Raw genomic sequence first — 7,078 nt, forward strand, 5'->3', positions numbered from 1 at the left:
AGAAGAGAATCTATAAAACTATAAACAAAAAAAAAATAAGAAAAAACTAAAAACAAGTGCTTTCCTATCTTACTTCCTACAATCGCGAACTGTAGAAGTTTATTTGTACCGAAGTTTCAAACTTTTAGTAAGAAGCGATTAAGACAATAAAAGTTAAGGCGAATGAAAACTCACGCGTCAATAAATACCGACAGTTAACAAAATGGCGAACGCAAAATTGCAGTCCTGCCAATGAAACAAGTCGCTTTACCGATTCTACCTTACCCATAGAACGTGGAGTTATAGTAACTGACCAAATCGGAAAGAACATGGTCGTTTCAATGATATCGACCGACATTTGTGATAAAAAAAATATATAGAAAGGTACCGTACACAAAGATATATAAACATTGGCAAAGTATAGAATAGATATCAGCTAACATATCTTAAGCCTCGATGAAGTACTCTGGATTTTTTAAACATTTTAATGTCATTTACAATATTACCTATTGCGTATAGATTACCAAACGAGGGAATCAGAAATAGCGCTACCTATAGTCGATACAAATAAATTCAATGGCGCGAAAAGGTTTTACGTATTTGAAAACACTTCTAACTTCAAACAACCGTACGCATACCTGAAATTTTAGGTATTAAAAGCGTATATTACATCTGCGTTACTTATATATATAGTAATTAAAAATGTACGTTTTTACTTTATACCTGCATATTGTTCTTTTTCCTTTTTTATAGATACTTTTAAGGAAAATCACAGTGACAGATAAAGCTGTTTGTTACGATGTACTTACGTAACACGAAAATAGAAATTGTAAACACTGTAGCAATGCTAAGCCAACCGAGTGTAGTGCCGCTTTGAAAGTAAAATTAATCGTGCGAAACCTATCATCGCCGTGAATCATAAGAATCTCGCAATTACAATGTCATAATGAAATTGAATGCGTAAGAGATGCTCGCTTCGATAAAAGATTAAATCTTTTTTACTTCATAAGGAAGTGAATAGAAAAATAAATACAAACTTCAAATATATATATCTGCAGTCCGTACATTAACGAACAGTTAACTACTTAGTCAGCCACGCATTTCATTCGTTTTATTTTTTATAAAAATTTGATATTTCTCCTCCTTCTCTTATATATTTTTTTCATGCGTCCTTCGCTTCGATTTCTTTCCTACGAATTTTATATTTAATTCTATATTCAAGTGTATATTTCGTCGTTATATCTCGTTAGCGTTAGGAACAGGATGAAACATAGTTTAAAGCAAGAGATCGTGATTTACTTAGAAAGGCAATTTCGTTTTTTTCCGCGGAATTTCCATAACCGTTATGTCGACGCCAGATAACAATGCAAACAATTAACCACCAATAAAGCGTTTCCGGGCTGGTTGTGCAACCGAGTATGTGGCTACACGGTGAGCATCGTGCATCGCGAGAAAATCTCTTCGCACGAACGTTCAAGGTTCGATCAAAACCATCCACCTTTCGCTTCGATATAATTGCCAGACTGAAGACGCCTTCGTCGTCTTTTGTTATTTATCTCGCTGGTCGCATTGCCATTCGCGCGATGCGGCTATCCATGGCCTTGCTGCCACATGTATTACGAATTGCGTTCATTGATCAGCATTTGTCATATATCGTAATAACGCTACCGTCGATACAAACCTGAAGGGAATTTCCGTTTTTCAAACAAGATCGATTAAATGCATTTTGTGCCGCGATCTAAAATTCTAATACGTAAATTGCCACCGCGTGCATCAACGTAAGTTCTCGTGATTAGAATCAATCTTACGAACAATAACGATAGAACGTTGTATACGCTCGCATACGAGCTGAATAGAACAAAACCGATTCAATACTTTCGAACGTAGGCAGAGATAAATACTCACGAGCTGCAACTTTCTGGATCGTTTGATTATTACGTTGGCTCGTAAAGCATTCGGATGATGGCGGTGCCAGCCCTGCCTTTGTTAGCCATAATGTCGGCCAACATGGGTATAATTCACCCCACGGTCCCGACAATCGATCGTCAATTTGCATACGGTGAATCTCCTTTCAACCTGCATCGCATTCAATCCCCGTGCAAAGTTAATTTATGCACGTAAAGATTGATCGTTGTTGCGCTCCGTCCAAGCTCTGCCTTTCTAACAAAGTCATACAAACTCGTTAATCTATCGTTAATCTATGTGGCGCCGATTCATATCAATACGCTGTGACCGAAAACAATTGCTAATTGAACGTAAATTTGCATCTGAGCAAAGAAGACGTTAATCTTGGTTCGTTCGTTAATAAATTTGCGTTTGAGGAAATTTCGTGCTTTGTATGTAACGCCCTAACGAATCAAAAGATTCCTTGTTACCTGCGCTGGTTAAAGATGTCTCCAGAAATACTTCTCGTAGACGTAGTACGCGTTATCCATTACGGTTTCAATTGCGTTTTACCAAGACTTTGTTTTACAAAGACTTTTTGCCCGTGACAAATGTTCGCGGATCGAAAGAAGTCATCAGCGAGCGAAGAACGGAACAGACCGAGCAGACCTGTAATAACACATCATTTTCCCCAGACTGGATAACTATAATTTCATGCGAAATTGAATCTTTAATTGCGCGGATCCCATATGACGACGATCAGCTGGCGCCAGCCAGAAAACAAGAATAAAATAAATAACGCTCGCGCTTTTATAGCGACGCGCAGATTTTTCTCTGTTCGTACGCAGACCCGTTCGGTTTTCTTGCGTCTCCTTTCTCGCCTGTACTCGCCATGCACACGGAAACGCTCGCTTCCTATTCGAAAATAACAACTCGCGTTCGAGGTTGCCGCTTGATTATCGGTTCGCGCGGATATACGCGACGAGAAGAAACCCTGCGTGATTTCGCACAGAAATGCCCGCGCCAACAATAAAACTAGATCCTTGAACGCCGTCCGTTTTTGCGTAAGAATCTTTCACATTGCCTTACATACCTTTGATTCTTTCAATGTTCCATCATCGTGAAAATTGATCCGAACACACGTCCAAGTGGAACCAATCGTTGTGATTTAAGGATTATGTGTTGGAATAAAAAAGGAACCTAACTTAAGTGGAACGAACAGAAAATATATCTGCAACCTCTCACACGCTTCAACTAATATTTTAGCAAGATTTCATAAATCACGAGTGAAACATTATGCATTAATAAATTCGTACAAATTACGCAGGTTCGAAGATTCTAAAGCTGCAACGTTTATGTATCATTATGTTTGTGTAACAGAAATCTACAAGCTACGTTTCTCAATTCCTACGATTCTTAGTTCATTAGTACTCTTGGCAAATAAATTATCGTGTAGCAATGAGGATTGATAGCGAAACGAAGATTTATAAATGAATTGTACAAAGCCTAAACCTACGAGGTTTAACCTCAGGTACAAACCTAAACCTGTTCTTCATCGACTAACATTATTGCTTAATAACGTCGTTAACATTGTACGAGCACCCCAACGTTCATTACCACGCGATATCGAATATATCTAGCATTTGTTGGGTTTATTTTATCCCATACCACGTACACGTGGAAACGAAGATTCCGATCAGGATGTTGCACGAGCACATCGACTAGACTGTGGTGCGTGCGTAATAAGATGAGCTCGCAGCGATGGTAGTTTCCTCGTTACCGGGTTTCCTGTTTCTCGTAAATATCACTGCATGTTAATGCGAATCGATGTTCGAATTCGATCGAATATCGAATGTTGGATATGTTGGATCGATTCACCTCGACATTGACCTTAAACAGCTCGTCTCGGTCAAGCGCGTCCACGCGCAAGAAAAAAAAAATTCCTCGGTCGACGAGAAGGCGGCACTAGGTTGCATAACGCGCGAGATTTCATAGGAATTAAGGAACGATAAGCGTGATCAGTGTGCTTGTCTTGGCAATTGTTGCCTTCGCTGAAACGCCATTACGGATAATCGCCTTCGAGCAGCAGCGATGCAACCGCCGGACAAGTAGAAGAATCCCGCCGCCCGTCAGACGATTTTGCGCTTAACCTTGCGAGAAGGTTGAACTCGCAGTGTAATTTCACGTTCGAGAGCCATGTTAATGGTTATCGGTAAAAAGAGCGTGATGTCGGTCGATTTTAAGACACGCGAGGGGGTTGTACATCCGAAGGTTTCTTCTTTCTGCCATTTTCTTCATGACCGAGTAATTAACAATAATGTTAGAATTTTTCCAGTCGATCACTTTTCTCCTCCACTAAGATAAATTCAATGGATCGTCCATAGCAACGTGTCACAGATAAATCGTTCTTTTTATCGTCGATTAATGCCATTACCTGCAGGAAAAAATTACCTAAGAAAGAAATACGAAAGAACGATATGTGTCACTCGGAAGTCACGTTGATCGACTCGAAAATTGAATAACAGGGAGAAGTTATTTTTTTTTTAATTTGTCTCGCAACTCATCGTTAATTATGTCGTGTTTTTGCCGTAAATAAATTTATGAATGCAAGCCAGTTATTTTTTCACGGTTATCCTATGTCCGGTGTCGTTTTAGGCTCCTGAGAAACTCGTACGATACTTTGATAGAATTACGTAATCTATAAAAGGACGATCGTTAAACAACGAAAATCTAGTAGCCAACCGCGTTTCGTTGAGAACGAAGACACACGAGAAGCAAGTGGATCGACTCGATCTTCTTCCATGTTCGTACCAGATTCTTCAGCGTGCAAGTTCAAGGCTCCGTAGAGCGATACGGATACCTACAAGGTCACCGAGTGTGCAAATACCATGATTATAGCTGCGTACAGGTGCAGCTACATTCTCATTGTCGAAGATGAGACAGGACTGACGTAAACCGCAAGTATCAAAACTCACTCATGACGAAGATACGTCGCCTGCCATAATCTTTCAAATAACATGCAGTTCTGTTTAAAGCAACAAGCGCCACTGGTCGTGTTTTCCTTGAGCGAACAAACCACTGCCAGGTAATCTCTTTGGCTCGCGATCGATGTTGCTCAATGGGAATGACAAAATTAATCATCGGCTTATTACTCACTCGACCCCGAAATATCCTACGCTGGAGAGAAAGAGGAAAACAGGCGGAACCTATAAGGTTCTTTCATTCATAAGCGGCGAATCTAGCAAGCTAGATCGAGAAACACGTCATACCGGTTTCCGATTGACCAGCTTCTCAATTTTATTCGACTTTTTTTCTCTTCCTGCTTGAAGTTTTATACGAGTACCAATGATGTGGTCGAATTAGCAAGAATATTAGCAACTGATCAATCATTACGGATAAAATCTACCGTTATGTAATGTAGGATAATTCCAACGAAATTAACTGCGATAAATTATACACCTATGTTTATCGATCCTGCCAAAAAATAAATCGAAAGATAATTGTATTATATCTGACGATTTGTTCGACGTTATTCGATGTTCCGCGGACTGCGTGGGCATTTTCGGAGAACTAGCTAATAGCGCAAAAATTGAATCCACGTACTCGATCGAAAGCAAGTGGAAAGTGACGCTACAGCAAAACTCCATTGTTTGAACGAAATTTTAGTCGCCGTCCAATTAAACGAAATTCTGCCGATTGAATCCACTGATCTAGAAGCGAAATCCTATTATATGAAATCCTATTATATGAACTTTGTCTTGAATTCTATCGGACCAACTTGAAACATATTACGGAAGATTTCAAACATACACGCGGTTAACTTAATTATAGTAGAGACATGTAAGTAAAGTAGTCCGATTATGATTTATCCATTGGATTTATACTACTATAGTTGGACGACTAGGTCAATGTTAGGATCTCGGCTGGTCACCTTCTTTTCCATGTTTTGAAACGATACCAACTAACGACGCGACGCAACGATGGCGGTAGATCGTATCGAAAGAATGGGACAATTGTTTCGAGGTCATGGTCGAATTGCACACCGAGGTAAAATGTATGTCGTATCGATTGTCATCGACGCGTTACGACGTTACGCGTACACGCTCGCGAATCGCCGCGATAAATGCCTCGTGTCCGATGACACCGATAACTTGGATGGAAATATCGACCTGAAGCAGAGGTAACCGCGTGTAATTATGCGGACTATTCATTTCGCGGGTTCCGGTACCAGCGCGTATCACTTTGCAACCATCCGAGCCTGTCGTTGCTGCGCTATCGTGGCCATTTACAAGTGTCATTCGTTGGTACCTAAACTCCTTACCGATCCGCCGATGTATTTAGGAAATACGACGGTTAATTGCCGTACGACCCACTGAAACAGTCCACGAACATAGTTTCGCCGACAGAAAATCGAACTTTTGGCCAACGATCGGTCACGATAGCGTGATTCAGCCTCGCAGAAGCCAAACTGACGCAGCCCGGATTTTTATTAATTTCTTTATTTCTTCGCATAAGTAGGTACATGGTGGATGTTCAATTCTCTGGAAATAAACGACTTGCTGCCATAAGTTCGGTCATCCCAAGAAAATGATGTAAATGATGGTAAATCCTAAATGTTTATTTATAGAGTTGATCGATGTGGCTTCTGAACAGCGCAATCATCGTTCTTCGAAGGCGAGAAAGAGCGCCGATCGCTGTTCGCTTTACAAGCTACTAATATAATTACATTGGTATAGCGAGCTATGTTCGTATTGCTTGGTTACAAAGGTTCTATACATAGATATCCGAAATTAATTGCCTATTCAAAGCCGCTTCCGTGACTCTAATTGACGTCAGACGTAACCCTTTGCTCTTCAACGTCCCTGGACAACCGATTGATTTTAAACAGACCTATACAGATCGTCGCGAAGAATACTTAAAATCTTCGAATCAGACCAACGACAATCGACGAATACCTAAATGCATCTAAATTCTCTTTCTCGCAGGTGCTTCTACGTACGAGTCTACCATCGAGATCGACTCCACTTTCGACAAATTCATACGAGCGGAGTTCCACTTCTTTTATAGAAAGTAGCTCTTTGATCAACGAAAGCGATATCGTAGAATTCCATTTATTGGGACGAAATTTGCCTTCCTAATTAACTGAAGCCGAGCTCCTACCTAATGGACGAAAACTAACAGGTAGCTAGCGAAAGAAATGGGTGAACTGCTATTA

At 40.3% G+C, this 7,078-nt stretch overlaps 1 long non-coding RNA gene across 1 annotated transcript; it reads left to right on the forward strand.

Moving 5' to 3' along the window:
• Positions 1–121: 121 nt before the first annotated feature.
• Positions 122–1,026, forward strand: LOC122567812. The gene is made up of 3 exons (XR_006316901.1): positions 122–363; positions 499–629; positions 733–1,026. It is a non-coding gene; the product is annotated as an uncharacterized LOC122567812 (long non-coding RNA).
• The last annotated feature ends 6,052 nt before the right edge of the window (positions 1,027–7,078 follow it).

This window comes from Bombus pyrosoma, linkage group LG1 (assembly GCF_014825855.1).
Source record: "Bombus pyrosoma isolate SC7728 linkage group LG1, ASM1482585v1, whole genome shotgun sequence".
NCBI classification, from domain to species: domain Eukaryota; kingdom Metazoa; phylum Arthropoda; class Insecta; order Hymenoptera; family Apidae; genus Bombus; species Bombus pyrosoma.